Below are 24,203 nucleotides of genomic sequence, written 5' to 3'. Positions count from 1 at the left end.
AACATGATTTCCAACTAAAGAAAATTTCTGTGCCAACATATTTAGGAAGTCACAAAGTATCACTTAAAATTTCGTAAAAATGCAGATTCTCTAGTCCTAAGGATAGAGACTCAAAAAAACAGAGAATATTAGAATAAAGAAGGTTAGAAAATCAAAACAAAAGAATGGGCAAAAATGGTTTATATGTAGAAATAACAAGAAGGAAACCAGTGCTATCCAACTTCTGACTTATACAAATATGCTTTGAACTATTAAGAAAAAAAATTCTATTGCAAATGTCAGGTAAAAGAAACATTGTTTTAACAGTCAAACATGTGGGTGGAACTATTATGGTGTAAGAGTGTTTGTGTTGGGACCTGGATGACTTGCCATTATTAAAAAAATGACAGATTTTATTGTCTTTTATAAAATTATTAAGTAAAATAAAAGGTCATCTGGAAGGTTTATATTTATTAGGTTTTTAACGTTATGTTTTACACTTACTCACCGTCTTAGCGGCTTATCCAATTAGGGTTGCGGGAGCTTTTCAATGGGCGCAAGGCACACAGTAACGGGATGCCAGTCCATCGCCGGGCAGACACACATACACACACCCATTCACCTATAGGGCAATTCAGTGTCTCCAATTCACCTGACTGCATGTTTTTGGACTGTGGGAGAAAACCGGAGCTCCCGGAGGAAACCCACGCAGACAAAGGGAGAACATGCAAACTCCATACAGAAAGGAGCCGGACAGCCCCGCCTGGGGATCAAACCCAGGACCTTCTTGCTGTGAGGCGACAGTGCTACCTACTGAGCCACCGTGCCGCCGTCATGTTATGCACTCTTTGGTTACATTCATGACAGAAACGGTAGTTACTCATTACACAAGATTCATCAGTTCACAAGTTTAATGTCAAACACAGTCATGGACAATTTTGTATCTCCAATTCACCTCACTTGCATGTCTTTGGACTGTGGGAGGAAACCGGAGCTCTCGGAGGAAACCCACGCAGACACAGGGAGAACATGAAAACTCTACACAGAAAGGACCCGGACTGCCCCACCTGCAGATCGAACCCAGGACCACAGGACTTCTTGAGCCACCATGCCGCCCTCATCTGGAAGGAAGCTGAAGATGTGATAACAATCCAAATGGAGATAGCAAGTAAAAATCTAAATGTACTATTGTAAATGTACAGCAGTTAATATGATGTATTTCTACAAAAAATAGAATAATCTAAAATTCCTCCACAGCCATTGCTTTAAACATAGTACAATCAATTTTTAAAGCACAATTACCCTTACACAATGGTTATAATTAACATTTTTGTTTCTTGAATAAACAAAATGACAAGTTACCCTCATCATTTATCATTTACTGTAACATATATAAAATAGCAAAGATAACGTGCAATTCCATTTTAAAGCAGTGAACTTTATCAGTAAATTAAAAATAAATAAATTAATCACCCATCTTTCACCATCTCTTAACTTTTTAATACTTTCACAAATTACCCCCAATTGCAATGTTTTCGCTTTCAGACACTCCCAACTGTGTATTTCCCAACCAGACCAGCTGAGACCTAAATCTGGGTTTAAGTGGTGGTGAGCCAGCATGATAAACTGTCGCACCACCCAGGCGCCTTCTTTCAAATTTAGAAATTTCATTAATAGCACCATCAAAGATGTAAACACCACACACAGGCTCAAACAGCCATCGTCGATGATAAATATTAATTTTACAGTTTAGCGTGAGCTATTTGCCAAAGCTGCAGCTTGCTCATTCATAAATCTTCATTTTGCAGTTAAATAGTGCTAAGTAAGGCCTTCTCTCCCCCCTTATGGAAACACTCTGTGGAGGTCCTCAGGTCCATGCCAACTAAGCCCAGGCACACACATGCCCCACTCATCCAGGCTCCCGGCCTTGGCAGTGGGTGGCAGGTTGCTGCCGCCGCGCACAGCCACACCGGGGCGAATCGTGTTGACAGGGTCCAAGAAAAACTAGGAAAAAAAATGGAAAGGGTATATGCAGAACGGGCAGAGGGAGGCTACATGTGTGTGTGGAGAACGGCCCGAGAGCAAGCGTCCTGATGAAATACTGCCTGCTGACAGGACACGAAGGAAGAGGCAGTGCGGTGAACAGAAGCCATGCTGTAAAAATGCATTCCAGTTGCCCAGCAACTGACCCTCGCTGATTTTATTGTCCGTATATATTATGAGCTCCACTGAAATTAGGCCTGGATGAATCAGAAATGTGGAAATGGGTGGATGCACGAGGCCGGTGGAGACTTTACTTAGAAAACAACCGATACACTCCACATTTGGAAAGAATGGTCACCATATGTATGGATCTACAAAAATAAATGAACCTATTTTGCATTCATGTGTTTCTTTGAAAAGTAAAGAACATTTTCAGCCTCATAATTTTACATAGAAATGCAACTGAGTTTGATGTTCATTGAACATGTTTTTAAGAAAATCAGGGATTTGTAAAATGCAATTGACTTGACTTCTTAATTAACTAACAAAAGTACAAATCATTTATTTTTAATCTTTTGGCTGATCAGCTTGACTTATATTTTTACTCGTATTTTGTGAATATAATGTTTAATTTGATTCCTGCACACACAAAGTTGGTACAGAGGCAAAAAAGAGTGAAATGCTTATAGGATATACAGGTTTACAGGGTTGGTCTTGGCTCACCACTTTTTTTTTTTTATTTGCCAAAAACGAATTGTCAATCAGTTTAAAAAGAAAATTTTTTAAGACAAGATTGCAAATACTTTAGGTCTTTTACCATCCACTGTACATTATATTATTAAAGAGATCTTAGTTTGTGTAGAGCAAGGCTGGAAACCATTGTTGAATGTGTGTGGCCTTCAAGCTTTCAGACAGCACTAATTAAGTGACCATCATTCTGCTGTGATAAATATAGCCACTTGGACTTGGGACTACTTCAAAAAACATTGTTGTTTACCAGGGTCCACCACTGTTTGTTTGTTTGTTTATTAGGATTTTAATGTCATGTTTTAAACTTTGGTTACATTCATGACAGAAACAGTAGTTACTCATTACACAAGATTCATTAATTCACAAGGTTATTTCGAACACAGTCATGGACAATTTATTGTCTCCAATTAACCTCACTTGCACGTCTTTGGACTGTGGGAGGAAACCGGAGCACCCGGAGGAAACCCACGCAGACACGGGGAGAACATGCAAACTCCACACAGAAAGGACCCGGATTGCCCCACCTAGGGATCAAACCCAGGACCTTCTTGCTCTCAGGGGACAGTGCTACCCACTTAGCCACCCTGGTCCACCACTGCATCAAGAAATGCAACCTGAAACTCTAGTACATTTCCATGCAAAAATGCTAATGTGTTTCATGGGTCCCAAGCTCATCACAGGCTGACCGATAGACAGTAGAAACATACTGCAGTCAGATAAATCCAAGTCTTAGCTTGTTTTTGGGAAAAATAGAACTCGGTCTCGGTTTTTACAAATAATTGGATTTGTATATTTTAAAATAAAAGTTATAAATGCTAACAAGTTTTTTTTATATATATATTATTTTAAACAATGTAGATTACATTTAAATTGTCTAAATAATTGTTTTTTAAGGGGGGGGTTGCTTATTGACATTTCAATTTAACATTTTTCTAGTCTTTATTAGAAATGTCAGTATATACAATTTTAAACAAAATTTCTATATGATGCAAGGAGGGTAAAGCAGATAGTTGAGTGGTTTAATTCTGAGTTATGATGAGTGTTGTGATCAATAAATTTCCTGCAACTTTTAAAATAAGACAACAGATATAACAGACTGAAAGCAGCTTAGTCAAATATGTATTTATGAAATACTGTACGAGTTCTGATTTTCGACACGAGGATGATATTTGGCTGGTTAAGACGCCTGCAATGCTTGGCATTCAAAGACCTAAGCAGCGGGAAGGACATGGTTCCCAGCTAAATGCTCACTGTAACCCACAATGTAAGAGAAAACAGAACTCTTTAGAGTTGACGAGGAGGGTAATTCAACAGGCTTTCGAGAGCTAAATTAAGCAGAGAGAGCGACACAAGCCGTATTGATGTGTGGATATTTAAGTTGAAGGAGTGAAAAAGTGCAGAAGGAAGGAAAGTTAAAAGAGAGGCTGTTTCTGGAGCTTGTTTGCGCTCTTTTATTCCAGCCCGTTCACTGCATCAGTGCCAGGAGTAAGGAAATAAATGGCCTTGCGGAGATATGGATGACCCACAGTTAAGAGGAACTTCATCTTTGATCAGATTTGCTGTGTCCTTTCGCTGAATGCCGAGGCCCGGGCAATCGGGTAAACGTGAGAGACAGAGAGTCTCCTCTGTATGGATATATGACACCCCAATTATCAGTTCATAGCAGAGACAGCTCACACATGCAAGACATTAGCATACATATCACTGTCATCTCTGTTTCTTTATGCACAATGGAAGTGCGGGCCATCCGGCTTTGTTTATCACGTGTCATAAACAATTTGCCATGTATAGCCTTTGTTGAGACTGTCTGTGTTCAACCATTTTGCAGTGTTCCATATCACTGCCTTTTAACTGTGCCCGAGTAGAGAAAACAAAGCTCTGAGAAGGAACACTTGTTAGTGACAATAAACAAGAAAAAAAGAAAAGCAGACATATTTAATCCCAAGCGCCAGCCATGGTTCGGCTTTTTATCCTATTTATGCGAAGTGTGGAGGCCAAGATACACATTAAACAAAAGGTCAGAAACACATCCAACCCTTCAGCACAAAAAGAACATAAATACTACAAAGAAAAACAAAATCCTGAAGCAGAACATGGAACGGAGCACAAAAAGAAACTGCTGAGTAAAGGATTTGAAGCTTGGAAATGCATGAGTGACCAGGCAGAATGGTGAATAAAGATGGAAGAATATCATTTATTTGTCTCAGCAGTAATAAGATGCAGCTATAATGTGCAGTAATGAGTGGCAGTGCTGCTTGTACATTTTCATGACTGGCACACAGCAGATGTGGGGATGGGAGTACCAGGGTTATAATTAAGTGCGTCTGAAATGCATTTTACATTTATGGCATTCAGCAGATGCTTTTATCCAAAGCAACTTACAATTGTGACTAAATACAATGTAAAAGGGGTTAAGAGCCTTGCTCAAGGGTCCAACAGTAGCAACCTGGTAGTGACAAGGCTTAAACCAGCAACCTTCCAATCAACAGTCCAGACCTTTAACTGTCAGTTTTGGTAAATGTGTTGTTATGTAAATTGACATCTTCAAAATTATTTAAAATATTGGATCATCAGGGTCTTTAACCCTGATTATGAAAATATTATCAGCTCCACTTCCCATATAGAAGAACTTTGCAGTTCTACAATTACTTACTGTAGTCCATCTATTTCTCTACATACTTTTTTAGCCCCCTTTCATGCTGTTCTTCAATGGCCAGGACCCCCAAAGGACCACCACAGAGCAGGTATTATATAGGTGGTGGATCATTCTCAGCACTGCAGTGACACTGACATGGTGGTGGTGTGTTAGTGTGTGTTGTACTGGTATGAGTGGATCAGACACAGCAGCTCTGATGGAGTTTTAAAATATCGTGTCCACTCACTGTCCACTATATTAGACACTCCTACCTAGTTGGTCCACCTTGTAGATGTAAAGTCAGAGACGATCGCTCATCTATTGCTGCTGTTTGAGTTGGTCATCTTCTAGACTTTCATCAGTGGTCACAGGACTCCACAGTCCAGCAGTGACGGTGAGGGTTTTAAAAACTCCATCAGCGCTGCTGTGTCTGATCAACTCATACCAGCACAACACACACTAACACACCACCACCATGTCAGTGTCACTGCAGTGCTGAGAATGATCCACCACCCAAATAATACCTGCTCTGTGATGGTCCTGGGAGAGTCCTGACCATTGAAGAACAGCATGAAAGGGGGCTAACAAAGCATGCAGAGAAACAGATGGACTACAGTCAGTAATTGTAGAACTACAAAGTGCTTTTATATGGTAAGTGGAGCTGATAAAATGGACAGTGTGTGTAGAAACCAGGAGTTTTAATGTTATGGCTGATCAGTGTATATATAGACCACATGCCATTCCAGACTATATAATTAATGTCACAACCTTCATCACTTCATGCAAACCTCATACAACTGCATGCTTAAGTCTGCATGCATTACAATAATCTACAGAAAAATCCAAACTATAACTACACTGGCATGTATGACCGCATGTGGGTGGGTGATGCCTTGTTTATACTGGCGTTTTACAGTGCCCACTGCTCTGAAAATAAGGACGGGGTGAAAACATTCGAGAGTAGGAGAGAAGTAGTTTAAAGCATTGCCTAGCTGTCTGTAGGATAAGGCTACACCACAACCCAGTCATGATCGGGACTCCACCACGCTGACGGCCACATCTGTCTGCACGCAAAAGCTCTAACAATGCTTAGCACAATGAGTTTCAGACCCTCCTCAGACATCCTTAGTGACAGAGGAGATTATAATAAAGAAAAGCTGGATAGAAGTGCATGGGTTCAAGTGTGACAAAGTTCAGAGGCTTTGGATCCTCTATGTATCACTGTCTTCAATCTGGGTCTCAGTACCAATTTACTGAGCTGTACTCGTACAACGGAATATGGCAGGCAGAAGATTTTCACACCCACAAAACAGGCAGTAAAAGCCCCCTGTGGTTTTCAAAGAGCTGTCTAATAAAAAGCAGGGATTCTCCCCAGTCAATTCCAAATCTTCTGGTAAAGGGGTCCAAGTTAACTTAGAGCATCAGACTATGCAAGCAGCAAATAACACTGATAAGAGTACAATTTAATCAGCTTACATGAGTACACGTGAGTTTTATAGGTAAACAATTTCTGTTTGTGACCAATATAGAGCTTATACAGACATTTTAATCCCACTAAACACCTCAAAGCTTAAGTGAGTCTATTGTGAGCCTTTGAGTACCTGAACCAACAAATGTGTCCACAGACACACTCCAAAATCTTTCAAAAAGACTTTCCAGAAGATTGGAGGCTGATGTGTCTGCTAAGACAGAAAGGGAAGGTTAGGGAAAACAGAGTTTTTAAATAGAATGGTCAGGTGTCCATATACTTTGGGTTATATAGTGTGTGAGTGCATCAGGGTCAGAGACATTTCAAAAATATTCATACAACAGCATTGTGTAATTAGGTAACCACTGATAAGTGGTGGCAAAGTGTTTCGGTGGGTAGCACTGTCGCCTCACAGCAAGAAGGTCCTGGGTTCAATTCCCAGCTGGAGCAGTCAGGGTCATTTCTGTGTGGTGTTGGAATGTCATTGTCACTAACAATCACTAATCCAGCCCCCCACTTATTCACACATGCTGTCATTTAGAGCAGCTACTTAAGATTTAATATTTCTGCCGCTCAGGTGGCACAGCGGTAAAACACGCTAGCACACCAGAGATGGGATTTCGAATATATCGTATTGAATCTCAGCTCTGCTATCCGGCTGGGCTGGGTGGCTATATAAACAACGTTTGGCTGTTGTTCATCCAGGGAGGGAGTCGAATAGGGACCTCATAACTGATGCAATTATGACCTCTGCTGGTTGATTGATGGCACCTGCACAGAGTTGAGGAATAATGCGTTGATCAGGATGTGGCTCTCTGAGCACAACTCTCATCCGCACATGAGGTGAAAATATGCAGTCGGCTACTGCACACGTGTCGGAGGGGGCCTGTCAGTTCGCTCTCCTCAATCAGGGCGGGGGTCAGCACCAGTAGAGAGGAAGCATAACACAATTGTGTAAAAATTGGATGTGCTAAAAATCGGGAGAAAAAGGGAGAAAATGCATAAACAATTATATTTCTTTATTGTCATTTCTTTGTCACACAGGACCAATGAAGAACGCAAGGAACTAAATAATTTACAGATTCAGTATTGAATTGTATAGAATACAAGATTTTCCAGAAATCACACACAAATTCAGTTATAAAACTTTAGAATTAGATATTGCACAGGGATATGAATAGAATTGTAGTTATTTCAGCTATTGCACACACAGAATCAGTTCTAGACAGATAGATTTATTTTGGACTGTATAGAATTATAGTTATTTTAGACATTGCACATATGCCCCGGTATTTCAAGAGTCTAACAGTTGGTTAGAAGCTCTTAAGGATACTGGCAGTACTGCACTGCTTGCTGTGGTATCTCTTTCCTGTGAGTAAGAGGGAAAACAGGCTGTGGTAGGGATGAGTGGAGTTTTTCATTATACTGGTGGCTCTTAACAGATGGTGTTGCACCTTCTCTATGGTTTTGGATGGTGGACAAACAAAGCAAACTCCTCACAATTAGCGAAAACTGAGTCAGTAAAACAAACTGTTCTAAACTGTTTTTTTACATGGATGGTACACATGCTTGGGGTCTATGCCCTGATGATAGGTGAGACAAAAATCTGAATTTAAAGAAAAATGCAACAATATGTAAGAAGAATTCAAACTGTAAAGCATGGTGAAGGAAGCATCACTGTTTAGGTCGGCTGCCTCAGACACTGAAAGCTTGCAATCACTGGGGGGGACAAAACTGTACTCAGAGCTAAAAGCTGGATGAAACAGACAACATGCTTAAAAAGTTGAGTCCTTAAACCTATTGAGATGCAAAAAATCCCAGAACAGTCTAACACTCCTTGTCAGCAGTAATAAATACTTTACCGCCACCAAATGAATAAATTTAATAGATCCACATTTCTTTCCAGCCTGGACTGTAAATAATGAAGCACTGTACTCCATTTAGGTTTGGACAGACTATGTGTCTATTCTTATAGATTGGATGAGGACCAGACCGCATGAGTAATTATTGCAAAATCCCAGATAATTCCAAAGGGTTCAAACAATTTCTTGCAATGCAACTGTATTCTGTAGGTCTACTGATTAATGGCTAATGAGTACACACATCATTATAAAAAATATTATTATAATTGTCAATGCTCAGCCAAAAGCTTCAGTCGTGGCCTGAGTGAAAAGAAGTATGGCAAAAGCACAAGGATTTACAGTAAAGCAGCACCTCAGAGATTTCTGGGTAAAGGATTAGAGCATTTATCGTGAAGTGGAGTCACGTCTTTTGAGGGAGATTAAACTCGGTCAGTAAACTGGGCTCCTGTGGAAAAGTGCACCACTAGAACCTCAAATGTAATGGGTTGTACTATATACCACCCCTTGGAAGAGTGGGATTTGGAAGTTACAACTAAGTTTAAAGGGGGAGGTAGAGCGCTGGGGGGTTGTTCTGTAGTGTCTTGTCCTACAAGACTTGATTCTGGAGATGCCAATTAATGACAGGGCTTATTCATATGACCTAATTTATTTATTTATTAGGATTTTAACATCATGTTTACACACTTTGGTTACATTCATGACAGGACAGGTAATTACTGGTTACACAAGATTCATCAGTTCAAGTCTTAAATGTTAAACACAGTCATGGACAAGTTTGTATCTCTAATTCACCTCACTTGCACGTCTTTGGACTGTGGGAGGAAACCGGAGCTCCTGTATGAAACCCAGGCAGACACAGGGAGAACATGCAAACTTCACACAAAAAGCACCCAGACCGCTCCACCTGGGAAACAAACCCAGGAACTTATTGCTGTGTGGCGACAGTGCTACCCACTGAGCCACTGTGCCGCCCGCGGTTCCACATACAGGTAGAGAATACCGTTGCGAACACATACAAAACCTCTCTTAGATGATCAAGGGTGAAAAATAATTAAACCCAGGTTTCTGAGACCCTTGTTGCTCCGACACATCTCACTGGTCACAATGCCTCCATAGTTTTAATTTAAGAATAGAATTTTATAAAGACAAATTAAGGTGGTGATGTACTATGATTTGAAATCAACACACTGGACAGGGTACCAATCCCATGCAGAGAAACACACATTTATCATCTCCTCGGTCACATCAATAGGCAATTCAGGACAGCCAATCCATCTTTCGTATGCTGTTGGGAGGTCAAAGAAAAACAAGAGACCATGAGGAAACCCACAAGGATGTGTGGTAGTTGGTCGTGTCTGAGAGAGAGCTTATAGTCCGGATTTAGCGCCATCTAATTTTACCATATTGGATGCTAAAAGAAACTTTAAGGGGAAGAAGATTTTCATGTGATGATGATGTGAAAGCAGCAGTGCATCAGTGGCTACGTGCTCAACCAATAACATTTTTTGCTGATGGCATTAAAATGGTACAACGCAGCCGCTTAGCTGGCGCAGCGGTAAAAAACACAAGCTGGAACCAGAGCTGGGATCTCGAATACATCGTATCGAATCTCAGCTCTGCCTACCGGCTAAGGCTGAGCGGCCACATGAACAACGATTGGCCGGACAGGGTCTCTCTCCCATGACTGGTGCAATTACGACCTCTGATGGCTGATTGATGGCGCCTGCACAGAGATGAGAAAAGAAGTGCTCTCAGGGTGTGTCCTCTCCGTACACAACGCTGAGGTGCACTGCACTCGTCAAAGTGTAGGTGATAAGATGCATATGGGATGCTGCCCACTTGTCGGAGTTCCCTTGAGATCATTGACAAGCTCCTCCCGTGTAATTCTGGACTGACCTCACCTTTCTCAGAATCATTCTTACCCCACCAGGTGAGATCTTGCATGGAGCTCCAGAGTGAGAGTGATTGACTGTGATCTTGTATTTCTTCCATTTTCGAATGATCGCACCAACAGTGGTCTCTTTCTCACCAAGCTTCTTGCTGATGGTCTTGTAGCCCATTCCAGCCTTGTGCAGGTCTACAATCTTGTCCCTGACGTCCTTTGATAGCTCTTTGGTCTTGCCCATGGTGGTCGAGAGATTTGAACGGAAGAAACCGATTCTGTGACAGGAGTCTTTTATACAGGGACAGGACTAATTTGTGTGCCTCATGTGCACATAACCGGTCTGTGGGGGTCAGAATTCTTGCTGGTTGGTAGGGGATCAAATACTTATTTCCCTTAATTAAATACAAATTAATTTATAACTTTTATTTAATGTTTTTTTTCTGGATTTTTTGTTGATATTCTGTCTCTCTCTGTTAAAATAAACCTTCCATAAAAATTATAGACTGTTCAAGTCTTTGTAAGGGGAATCAGCAGGGGATCAAATACTTATTTCCCCCTCTGTGTGTGTGTATATATATATATGTTCAGAAAACCAAGGAGATGGTTGTTGATTTCCGCAGGACTGGTACGTCCCCTCCTCCTCTACTCATTGATGGATTAGCTGTGGAGATGGTCCCCTCAGCCAAGTACCTTGGGGTTCACCTGACTGACACGCTCACCTGGCATACCAACACCATGGCTGTCATAAAGAAGGCCAACCAATGCCTGTATTTCCTTAGGAAGCTGAGGAGGGCAGGTCTTCACACAGACATCCTCAGGTCCTTCTACAGCTGTGTGGTGGAGAGCACACTGACCACCTGCCTCACTGTGTGGTATGCTGGCTGCACTGTGGCAGAGAAGGAGGCGCTGCAGAGAGTGGTAAAGTCTGCACAGAGGACCATCGGATGCAGCTTACCACCCATCGGGGACATATACACAACTAGGTGTAAGGAAAGAGCCGCCTGCATCTTCCGTGACCCCACCCACCCTGCACATGGACTTTTCACCCCCCTTCCCTCTGGTAGGAGGCTGCGCTGCATCCGAGCAAAAACAACAAGACTGAAAAACAGCTTCTTTCCGGATGCAGTCAGACTGCTAAATTGCTCCACCCCTCATGTACTGTCTATGCACCAGTTACCTTAAACACCTGTGAACTGGTGCTGCCCTTTTCTGCTGCTATACTTTGAATCGTGCACTTTAGATCCGCATAAAGCTGCTGTAGTTCCTGTGCAATACTTGAATGTAAATGTAAATATTTAAAATTCCTTAGTTATCTTAGTTATTTCTTCTAGTTTTTAAGTCTTAAGTTTTATTTTTACTAAACATAGTTTCTCTTGCTATTTATATGTTTATATTTTATTATGTTTACACACACCGAGACCTAAGTAACTGCATTTCGTTCTAATCATGTACATGGTTTTGAATGACAATAAAGCTGAGTCTGAGTCTGATATATATATATATGTGTATATACAGGTCCTTCTCAAAAAATTAGCATATTGTGATAAAGTTCATTATTTTCCATAATGTAATGATAAAAATTAAACTTTCATATATTTTAGATTCATTGCACACCAACTGAAATATTTCAGGTCTTTTATTGTTTTAATACTGATGATTTTGGCATACAGCTCATGAAAACCCAAAATTCCTATCTAAAAAAATTAGCATATTTCATCCGACCAATAAAAGAAAAGTGTTTCTAATACAAAAAAAGTAAACCTTCAAATAATTATGTTCAGTTATGCACTCAATACTTGGTCGGGAATCCTTTTGCAGAAATGACTGCTTCAATGCGGCGTGGCATGGAGGCAATCAGCCTGTGGCACTGCTGAGGTGTTATGGAGGCCCAGGATGCTTCGATAGCGGCCTTAAGCTCATCCAGAGTGTTGGGTCTTGTGTCTCTCAACTTTCTCTTCACAATATCCCACAGATTCTCTATGGGGTTCAGGTCAGGAGAGTTGGCAGGCCAATTGAGCACAGTAATACCATGGTCAGTAAACCATTCACCAGTGGTTTTGGCACTGTGAGCAGGTGCCAGGTCGTGCTGAAAAATGAAATCTTCATCTCCATAAAGCTTTTCAGCAGATGGAAGCATGAAGTGCTCCAAAATCTCCTGATAGCTAGCTGCATTGACCCTGCCCTTGATAAAACACAGTGGACCAACACCAGCAGCTGACATGGCACCCCAGACCATCACTGACTGTGGGGACACTGGACTTCAGGCATTTTGGCATTTCCTTCTCCCCAGTCTTCCTCCAGACTCTGGCACCTTGATTTCCGAATGACATGCAAAATTTGCTTTCATCCGAAAACAGTACTTTGGACCACTGAGCAACAGTCCAGTGCTGCTGTTTCTGGTTCAAAAGTGGCTTGACCTGGGGAATGCGGCACCTGTAGCCCATTTCCTGCACACGCCTGTGCACGGTGGCTCTGGATGTTTCTACTCCAGACTCAGTCCACTGCTTCCGCAGGTCCCCCAAGGTCTGGAATCGGCCCTTCTCCACAATCTTCCTCAGGGTCCGGTCACCTCTTCTCGTTGTGCAGCGTTTTCTGCCACACTTTTTCCTTCCCACAGACTTCCCACTGAGGTGCCTTGATACAACACTCTGGGAACAGCCTATTCGTTCAGAAATTTCTTTCTGTGTCTTACCCTCTTGCTTGAGGGTGTCAATGATGGCCTTCTGGACAGCAGTCAGGTCGGCAGTCTTACCCATGATTGCAGTTTTGAGTAATGAACCAGGCTGGGAGTTTTTAAAAGCCTCAGGAATCTTTTGCAGGTGTTTAGAGTTAATTCGTTGATTCAGATGATTAGGTTAATAGCTCGTTTAGAGAACCTTTTCATGATATGCTAATTTTTTGAGATAGGAATTTTGGGTTTTCATGAGCTGTATGCCAAAATCATCAGTATTAAAACAATAAAAGACCTGAAATATTTCAGTTGGTGTGCAATGAATCTAAAATATATGAAAGTTTAATTTTTATCATTACATTATGGAAAATAATGAACTTTATCACAATATGCTAATTTTTTGAGAAGGACCTGTATATATATGTGTATATATATATATACAGTATATATATATATATATATATATATATATATATATATATATATATATACAGTGTATCACAAAAGTGAGTACACCACTCACATTTCTGCAAATATTTCATTATATCTTTTCATGGGACAACACTATAGACATGAAACTTGGATATAACTTAGAGTAGTCAGTGTACAGCTTGTATAGCAGTGTAGATTTACTGTCTTCTGAAAATAACTCAACATACAGCCATTAATGTCTAAATAGCTGGCAACATAAGTGAGTACACCCCACAGTGAACATGTCCAAATTGTGCCCAAATGTGTCGTTGTCCCTCCCTGGTGTCATGTGTCAAGGTCCCAGGTGTAAATGGGGAGCAGGGCTGTTAAATTTGGTGTTTTGGGTACAATTCTCTCATACTGGCCACTGGATATTCAACATGGCACCTCATGGCAAAGAACCCTCTGAGGATGTGAGAAATAGAATTGTTGCTCTCCACAAAGATGGCCTGGGCTATAAGAAGATTGCTAACACCCTGAAACTGAGCTACAGCATGGTGGCCAAGGTCATACAGCGGTTTTCCAGGACAGGTTCCACTCGGAACAGGCTTCGCCAGGGTCGACCAAAGAAGTTGAGTCCACGTGTTCGGTGTCATATCCAGAGGTTGGCTTTAAAAAATAGACACATGAGTGCTGCCAGCATTGCTGCAGAGGTTGAAGACGTGGGAGGTCAGCCTGTCAGTGCTCAGACCATACGCCGCACACTGCATCAACTCGGTCTGCATGGACGTCATCCCAGAAAAAAGCTGACGCACAAGAAAGCCCGCAAACAGTTTGCTGAAGACAAGCAGTCCAAGAACATGGATTACTGGAATGCCCTGTGGTCTGACGAGACCAAGATAAACTTGTTTGGCTCAGATGGTGTCCAGCATGTGTGGCGGCGCCCTGATGAGAAGTACCAAGACAACTGTATCTTGCCTACAGTCAAGCATGGTGGTGGTAGCATCATGGTCTTGGGCTGCATGAGTGTTGTTGGCACTGGGGAGCTGCAGTTCATTGAGGGAAACATGAATTTCAACATGTACTGTGACATTCTGAAACAGAGCATGATCCCCTCCCTTCGAAAACTGGCACTCATGGCAGTTTTCCAACAGGATAACGACCCCAAACACAACCTCCAAGATGACAACTGCCTTGCTGAGGAAGCTGAAGGTAAAGGTGATGGACTAAACCCAATTGAGCACCTGTGGCGCATCCTCAAGTGGAAGGTGGAGGAGTTCAAGGTGTCTAACATCCACCAGCTCCGTGATGTCATCATGGAGGAGTGGAAGAGGATTCCAGTAGCAACCTGTGCAGCTCTGGTGAACTCCATGCCCAGGAGGGTTAAGGCAGTGCTGGATAATAATGGTGGTCACACAAAATATTGACACTTTGGGCACAATTTGGACATGTTCACTGTGGGGTGTACTCACTTATGTTGCCAGCTATTTAGACATTAATGGCTGTGTGTTAAGTTATTTTCAGAAGACAGTAAATCTACACTGCTATACAAGCTGTACACTGACTACTCTAAGTTATATCCAAGTTTCATATCTATAGTGTTGTCCCATGAAAAGATATAATGAAATATTTGCAGAAATGTGAGGGGTGTACTCACTTTTGTGATACACTGTATATATATATATATATATATATATATATATATATATATATATATATATATATATATAGTACAACGCCAGGGAAAAATGCATCGCAAAGGAAGGTGACTGTAAAAAAAATTATGTAATTTGTTTTTAAAATTCTTAATAAATAGAGTTTAAAAAGTGAGCAAACTTTTAAAAGAATCCTTGTACTTCTCACAACATGTGGTCGAGAAAGCAAACACAAATCCCCAGGACCCTGGTAATGTGTTACTCAAGCTACCCACTGTGATACCATGCTGCACTTAATTTAACAAAGTATTTTCCTATCAACAAATAAAATTTGCCAGAACTTTGATGATTGGGTGTTCGTTTACTGTGGGTTTACATTTTTTAAATTTACATTTGCACTTTTGGCATTTAGCAGACGCCTTTATCCAAAGCGACTTACATTACAGTTACAGTATACAGTCTGAGCAATTAAAGGTTAGGGGCCTTGCTCAAGGGCTCAACAGCAGCTACCGGGCAGTGGTGGGTCTTGAACCAGTGACCTTCTGATTACTAGTCCAGTACCGTAACCACTAGGCTACGACTTGCCTTTAATTAAAGTATGACAAAGGGAACACACAAATTTCTTCCAAATTTAAAACTGATCCAGTGTGTTGAGCACCAGTCACTTCAGTTCTTTTCTATCTCTGATAAACTTATCTGAACACCAAATATTATCCTTTGTTCCTTTTATTGAATCCTGTTAGTCTCAGTGACTCCAGCTCTGGTGTTCTGGCATGGCGAAGTCTGAATATTATTTACTGTAGATAAAATATTTTATGCTGCATATTAAAAAAAACCCACTATTCCTCTTCCAGTTGACTGATTATGTACATTACGATTTTGCCAGTCTAGCTGTTCACTTGACGTCCAAACAGGCAATTTCATGGTTTAATGACAAGGTATTCAAACCACAGGAAAGAATGGCTCCACTTGTAAATGTGCAATTGTTAGCAGAAGGTTTTGAACGGCCTCTGAGACACCTAGTACAGGAAGCAGCGTCTAGTGCCAGTTCTTTGGATGGAACAGGAATGCACAGACATAAAACTGGATCAATGGGGCATTTAGTGGAGCGTTTGTGAGGCATTGAGAAGGGCAAGGCCCTAAAAACTTTTCAATGCCATGGATGTCAGCAGCACAGCACGAGATGTCTGTCTGTACTTACACTGAGATTCAGAGACGATTGAGCAATAAACAGAACAGACTCATCACTCCTGCTTCTGCTGTCTTTGGCTCAAAAATGGTGTAAAGCCAGACTTGAGCAAAGGTTAAACGGCTGTGTGAGGGGTGAGGAATGGCAGTAATGGTCCAACTAGTCATGTCTTTAGGTTTAGCTTTTGAAAAGTCAATGACGAGAGTAAAATGGGGGTTTAAATGATAAATAAATAGTTCAATGTATTTATGGAGAATAGTTTCATAGCTTTTCTTTTTTTTAAGGCTCACCCCACAGACCACAGCTGCATAAAAATTATATTTACCACTAAACAGACTACTAAAAATAATTACACTGAGTAAACACAGTGGCTGCGTCCGGAATCGCATACTTCCATACTCAATAGTACGCGAAATGAGTATGCGAGAGCGGTTAGTATGTCCGAATACATATTATACACAAAGAGGTACGCGAGAAGTACCCGGATGACCTACTTATTGGGCAGCCATGTGAGTATGCAAGCGATGCACACTTGCGGTCCGTTAATGTATCCCATAATGCAACTGGAGCTGCGTAGGCGTTCGAAGCGTAATAAGAAACAAGAAAGATAGCGGTCCTCTGTTTACAAGTGTAAGTAAGATAAATAAAATAAAACATTTTAAAGACGAATTAATAACAAAAACACGATAAATATCCAAACGTTTGGCGAGTGGGGTTTGTAATGAGTCTGTAACCATGGTGATATTACGTCATCACGTCCCACGTCATCACTTGACGTTGGAAAGATGGCGGATGTAGTGCGTAGCAGTGTTGTGTGCATACTGCATACTTCTGTACTGGAAATATGTACTTTTTTATCTGCAGAGTAGTGCATACTTCCTCCAATCTAGTACATACTCTCTAAGTATGCGATTCCGGACGCAGCCATTGTGAACTTATATATAAAATGTAAAAATATTATAGAATATTTTATAAACATGGTCAAAGTTTCTTTCCAATTGTCATGGCAACCTAATTCAGCACAACCTTAACTAATAGCTACATTTCCTCAATATTTCTGACAGGGCTACTAACCATGGAACAGCACTACAAAACATTATAACCGCCATAACCGAATGTAATTCTCTTAATAATGCAATATCCTGCCTACTGTCTTTTTTAAACAGGATACAAAATAAAAATGTAATTTTTTTATTCATTTATTAGTATTGGAAAACTATTTATGCTGCTGCACTGGTGCAGGCATTATATAAAATCAGAATATTGCATTCAACACTTTTTATTTGCTTTTAGTAATTTTCTTTATCTGCATAAATGGTTGCGTCATGATTTTGGCATGCGAAAAATATAAATGTAAATTATTTTGATGCATTAATTACAACAGTGTATTGTAAAAAAATATATATACACTGTAAAAAATATATATTTTAAAGTTTCGATTTCAAGAATAAAGTCGTATACGTTTCGATTTCAAGAATAAAGTCGTAATGATTTCGAGAATAAAGTCGTAATGATTTCGAGAATAAAGTCATAATGATTTCGAGAATAAAGTCGTAATGATTTCAAGAATAAAGTCGTAATGATTTCGAGAATAAAGTCATAATGATTTCGAGAATAAAGTCGTCCACGACGGCTGCACACTCTTTGGCCAAAATATTTCGACTTTATTCTCATAATCATTTCGACTTTAATCTTGAAATAATTTCGATTTTTGCTCATAATCATTTCGACTTTAATATCAAAACTGAAACTTACACAACTTTACTCTCAAAATCAAAACTTAAAAATATATTTTTTGGACACAAAATAGATGTAACTGCTACTGGAATATGCTAACGTAGTGAATAAAATGTGCATGGCATGTCACTGAATCATGTCACGTCACATTAACTGCTATCAAGCATTCAGAATTCTGCTTTTTGCTTCATAACCAACCAATTATGTAGCACTTGGATCAAAACTCTTCTTCTTCGCTTGTTAGGTTCAAATCTCTCTGCATAATATTTACATTTCTTGATTTGAAGCTACAAACCTAACCTGCACCTCAGCTTAGATTTTTAACTTTAGAGGGCCTGACATGTCCTTTCCATCATACTAAGCATGACCTTAGGGGGAGATCTTGATTCTTCAGTGTTCTGTACAGGACACTCTTGTGCCAACTCAGCCTAAATGATCTCAAATCTGCCCATAATAATTTGTCTTGTACCAGTATTGCCTTGCAAAATGACTCTACACATTTACAAATGTGTGAGCTTCAGATAAGGCTACCTGTAATGTTTTGTAATTGTGGTAATCAGTGATGGCATAGTTACCTTGAAAAAGTAATCTGATTTTTGATACTGATTTGTTACTTTATTGATTACTTGATTTTAAAAGTAACTAAGTTAGATTACAAGTTACTTTATTAGTTACATTCAGCAGCTGCCGTAATGCAACTGGAGCTGCGTAGGCGATTGAAGCGGAATAAGAAACAAGAAAGATAGCGGAAAACTGAGTCCTCTGTTCACAAGTGTAAGTAAGATAAATAAAACATTTTTTTTTAAAGACAAATAAATAACAAAAAGACGATAAATATCCAAAATTCTGGCGAGTGGGGTTTGTAATGAGTCTGTAACTATGGTGATATTACGTCATCACGTCCCCACGTCATCACTTGACGTTGGTAAGATGGCGGATGTAGTACGTAGCGGTGTTGTGTGCATACTGCATACTTCTGTACTGAAAGTATGTACTTTTTTACTGGCCGAGTAGTGCATACTTCCTCCAATCTAGTACGTACTCTGTAAGTATGCGATTCCGGACGCAGCTCGTGACTTAATTGTCGCATAGGCCAGACGTCACTCCCCGAGACGCAAGAAGAAAGCAAATATATATCTTTTTACTAAGGAAAATGACAAAAATAGTAACGCACAGTAACTTGGATAAGTAACTTTAATCTGATTACTGGATTGGAAATAGTAACTCGTTAGATTACTTGTTACTGAAAAATGTGGTCAGATTAGAGTAACGGTGGTAATCTGCCTCTATGGGGAGTAATGAGGTCCACAGAAGACCAGGAAATATTGAAAGAGTTTAAAGGATATTTATTAATCATTGTTTGGCTTTCTTTAAACCCACCCTAGCCCACATTAGCCCACCATGCCCATATCAGTCCCACATTTCAAGCTGTGTCAATGAAGGGCTTGACTTCCTTGGCTTGACCTCTGTCTGCTCAGAGGTGAAATGAGCTTATTCCACTAATTAGAGAGTAAATTTATCCTAACCCTCAACCTCTGTACCTTAACAAACAATACTGAACGAATGTGCTACATTTTTGTATTTGTTATGTTTTTGGTGTTTACTTCTGTCTTTATGTATTGTTTTGCATTGCTGGGTTGGTTATTCTTAAATCTCGTCTTCATACCCTTATGTTTTAATGTAACTTACAGAATTAAGTTTTGGATTATGTTCAAAATGTTCATTTTGGTTAAAAACTAGACCACTTTAATGTTATTCTTACCAAGTTATGTACTGTATATGTCACCATTCATTAAAAACTTCAGCAGTTTACACTTTTTGTAAGACACACTGAATAAACGCATTTGCCTTAATGTAAGTGTCCTGAGATTTGCTAGTTTAAGCAGGCCTGTGTAGTTTTTTAGTGGGTAAAAGCTTGGTGTTACCTAACCTACTGGTTTACCAAAGATTAATAGAAAATGGCTGTTATTTAAAGAGACGTCATTAAAAAATACATGTGTACAACCTTAAGAGTAAACCTCACTGGAGCCACTTTTGTTGATTAGAAGCATGGCGGGCTACAAAGAAGTGACTGAATACACCATTAACAAGCGGAACAGAAAACAAACCTGTGTGATGAAAGCAGTCCTCAAACAAAGCATAATGTTGCCATTTCCACTGATTTGGGGAGTGCCTAAGGGTAAACTGGTTGCTCTGTGCATTCATGTTTTGGCTGGCATAATCAAACAGACTTTGAATTTCCTTAGTTCTTTCATTAGGTGCTTCATTCAATTTCAGAGTTAATTAGCTCAGAATGACTTGACTGTGGTAATATGAAGGGAAATAAAGCCTTTAAATGCAATAACTGACAGCTACAGCAAATAACACGATTGCTTTAGATCTGCACTAGAATGAAGAATTTATAACCTCTGGAGAAAACTATATCGGGGTTTTGCTTTTTATGCACCCTTAAAATTTGGTTAAAAGCAAAAGCATGCAACAACCAGCCAGCCAAAATTGTGAGCTGATCGTCCTCCAGGATATTTACAGCATTTAGCAAACGTTTTTACTTTACATTTACAGCATTTAGCAGATGCTTTTATCTAAAGCAACTTACAGTACTGTGACAGTATATTGTATAAGCCATTGACGGTTAAGAGCCTTGCTCAAGGGCCCAACAGTGGCAACCTGGTAGTGGTGGAGCTTGAACCAGCGACCTTTTGATTACTAGTCCAGTTCTTTAACTAGTAGGCTACAACTGCCTTTTTTTTTTTGCCAATTTCTATCCAAACCGACTTACAACTGTGACCAAATACAATTCAAACCATTAAGGGATACCTTGCTCAGGGGCCCAACAGCAGCAATTTGGCAATGATGGGGATTGAACAAGCAACCTTCTGATTACCAGTACAGTACCTTAACCACTGATCTACCACTGCCCTAACATACAAACCACCATCCACCACTGACAGGACATACAACCACATTGTGATTAAAGTGGTCTGAGAACAGTCTTGGCAGTTGTAGCCTACTGGTTAAAGTACTGGACTAGTAATCGAAAGGTCACTGGTTCAAGCCCCACCACTGCCAGGTTGCCAGTGTTGGGCCCTTGAGTAAGGCCCTTAACCCACTAATTGCTTAGACAATATACTGTCACAGTACTGCAAGTCGCTTTGGATAAAAGCGTCTGCTAAATGTTGAAAATGTAAATGTAATATAAATGACAACAGACAGCCAGAAATAAAGAAAAAAATGCACCACACTCCTACACCAAAACCCCACCACGACTGTAAAGCATGGTCATGGGACATTCACGGCCTAAGCCATCACTGCCTTTCTTTAATGTAATAAATGAAAAATATCAGGTGTTTTTTTTTTTTTTACTTTATTTTTTGTAGACATTATGAGAAGCTAAATGTAAACAAGGTAACAAGGTAAGTAAATCAGCAGACAAACAAATTAAGCTTAGCATATTTTAACTAGCAGGCATGAGCTAAAGTACCAGAATGAAATGACTTATTGGTACAGTTAATGAAATGTTCTTACCCAGGCTCCAGTAGCAATAAATCCAAAGAAATTACAAAACCACTCAGCCCTCATGCCAACCCGAAGACACCCGTGCACATGCGCACACACACCTAATTATTTCTGTGCCACTGCTGGTGACGGAGCACGAGCAACTCATCAAAGGCAAAACCCCAATGCCACTAGAGGAACATCTGGAAGCCTTCACTCATCATCATAGGTTGGAAACGCATTCAGCACCTGTTTTATATATTACACAATATAGGGGATACTAATGCGCTTTATAGTTTCCTTCTCTTAAACATGCCAACCTGATGTTTATAGTTAAGCAATCACTGAAACGCTCCACTGAGTACAGCTTCCATAATTCGATCAAGCCTTCCTCTCTGATAATGAAACTTTAATATCTAACAGAGAAATTACAGTCTGAGAGGTCATCAGCCTTCATATTCCATCATGTTTAGGCTAATCCCGGTTCTGCTGAATCTTTAGAGAGCACTAGGACTGTTTAAATTTAAGAGGAAGATTATTGGTGCCAGACCAGAGGTCAGCGTATGTGCTTGCTTCCTTCTGTCCAACACACAGAAGATAGACAGTTTATTTTATTACAAAATGTAAGACTGTGCAGCTCACTTTAGTCTAATACAGTCCACACAAAAATGCTAACCCTAAATAATAAAGATCGTGTATTTTTCCCAGGCTGTACTGCAGACTATTTCACACACAAAACGAAGCGATACTGCAAAATTCAGTGTAAAGCAAAGAGAACATGGTTTTATTTTACTTTATCCACATTGGCTAAATGAAACAAAGGCTATGCATCACAAAACCTTCAACTCAGCAGTTAAAATCTCAACTCTTGTGTTGTCTTAAGGGTCAAAACTGACCCACCAATATGATTGTTAATGAATAAAATCATCTAAATCTCATTTCATCTAGAAGATTTGATTTTTCCTAGAGTGACCCCAGATATTCACAAGTTTGTGATGAATGACAGGTTGTTTATTGATGCAAAATACGTTTGGGTTTTAAAATCTAATTAAGCTGCCTGATTTTAGGGGTTAAGAAAAGGCAAGTTATTTTAATCCTTAGGACAAGGTAAGTATACATTTTAAGAGTACATAAGGGTTAAAAACAGTAAGATTTCATTATCATTTTAAATGCTGCCATCATATGTTATGACTAAATTAAAAAAATTTTAATTTTCTTTATTTTGGTATGTTTTTCCAGTTGATACAAATGTTAAAACAGCTGGTTCACATACCATACATTATGGTATGGTGTCATTCGTAGCAGAAACAGACATGGTGGGGGACTATGCTATACCCTACCATAGTGTAGCCTGGCCTGAGGTGTCCAGAACCACTCAAACTGCTGTAAACTAAAAACCGAACTGTTCAGAAAATAAAGACATGGCAACCCTTACAGTAGTTAGAGTTTGTTAGTCAGGGCACTTTATCTGATATATTGTATTTTTTATAATATGTTGTTTGTTATTGACAAAAAGTGAATGCTAGCTGTTCAACTCAGACACAAAATCAGACACACAAAGCCCTTTATTAGATAAACATCTCTGGTACATATATCTATGAATTATTTCATAAGCTACACCTACAATATAGATGAACTTTGTGGACATGCAATTACTGACTGTAGCCCATTTGTTGTTCTGTAAATTTAGTTTTATAAATTTAGAAATTTCAAAGAAAAACATTTCTTTATTTCTTTATTTCTTAAACTGTATTTACTCTGTACTAGAGCTGCTGTAACACTCGAATTTCTCCCAAGGGGAGAAACTCAATAAACGAATATTATCTTTAATTTTGACTTCACCCACCCACGTACTCATTTATTAATAGAAAGAAACCCCTCTAAAACCAGCACTGCAGTGACACTAACATGGTAATGATATTGCAATGTGTGTTGTACTGGCATGAATGATTTTTCAAATTATATTTAAACTTATTGGTGTCTTTATTAGGAATGCATACCCTGTTAACACTCGTTGTAGGTGTACAACTAGAGACTGGATCTATTTTCTTTTCTCATGCAAAATGTGTAGCAAATTTTCCTTTAGTCTTTTATAAGTGGACACTTTCTGATCACAGGATACTGCTGGCTTTTTATGGTTTCTTCTCCCAGCTTTGACATGTGTTGAAAATCAATCCATGTCCACATAATTATTGTAAGTCTGGATTTTATACTAATATGACCAAATGTTATGTTTTTTAGACAGTTAAGATTCTCTTTTTATTAAAAAAGTGAACTTACAGAAGAAAGGAAAATTGGTTTATATATTTTAATATATGATTTTTAAACCTTCAGCTGCCTGTTAACACTAACTAAATTAAGTCACACCTTACTTATCTCTTAAAACAGTATATCCCATAATGAATACTTAATTTAGCCAAGATGTTGAACTTTTATCACCCATAAACCCCTAGTGGATATGAGTAATGCAAGCTCTATAAAAT

At 39.6% G+C, this 24,203-nt stretch overlaps 1 protein-coding gene across 1 annotated transcript in view; it reads right to left on the bottom strand.

Annotated features, from left to right (window-relative positions):
* The window catches only part of supt3h (SPT3 homolog, SAGA and STAGA complex component), a 198,488-nt gene that overhangs the window by 4,252 nt on the left and 170,033 nt on the right, over nucleotides 1–24,203 (bottom strand). The gene's annotated exons all lie outside the window — the stretch shown is intronic.

This window comes from Trichomycterus rosablanca, chromosome 13 (genome assembly GCF_030014385.1).
Source record: "Trichomycterus rosablanca isolate fTriRos1 chromosome 13, fTriRos1.hap1, whole genome shotgun sequence".
NCBI classification, from domain to species: domain Eukaryota; kingdom Metazoa; phylum Chordata; class Actinopteri; order Siluriformes; family Trichomycteridae; genus Trichomycterus; species Trichomycterus rosablanca.
Note: the sequence above shows the minus strand (reverse complement) of the source record. Positions and strands in the feature narration are given on the sequence as shown.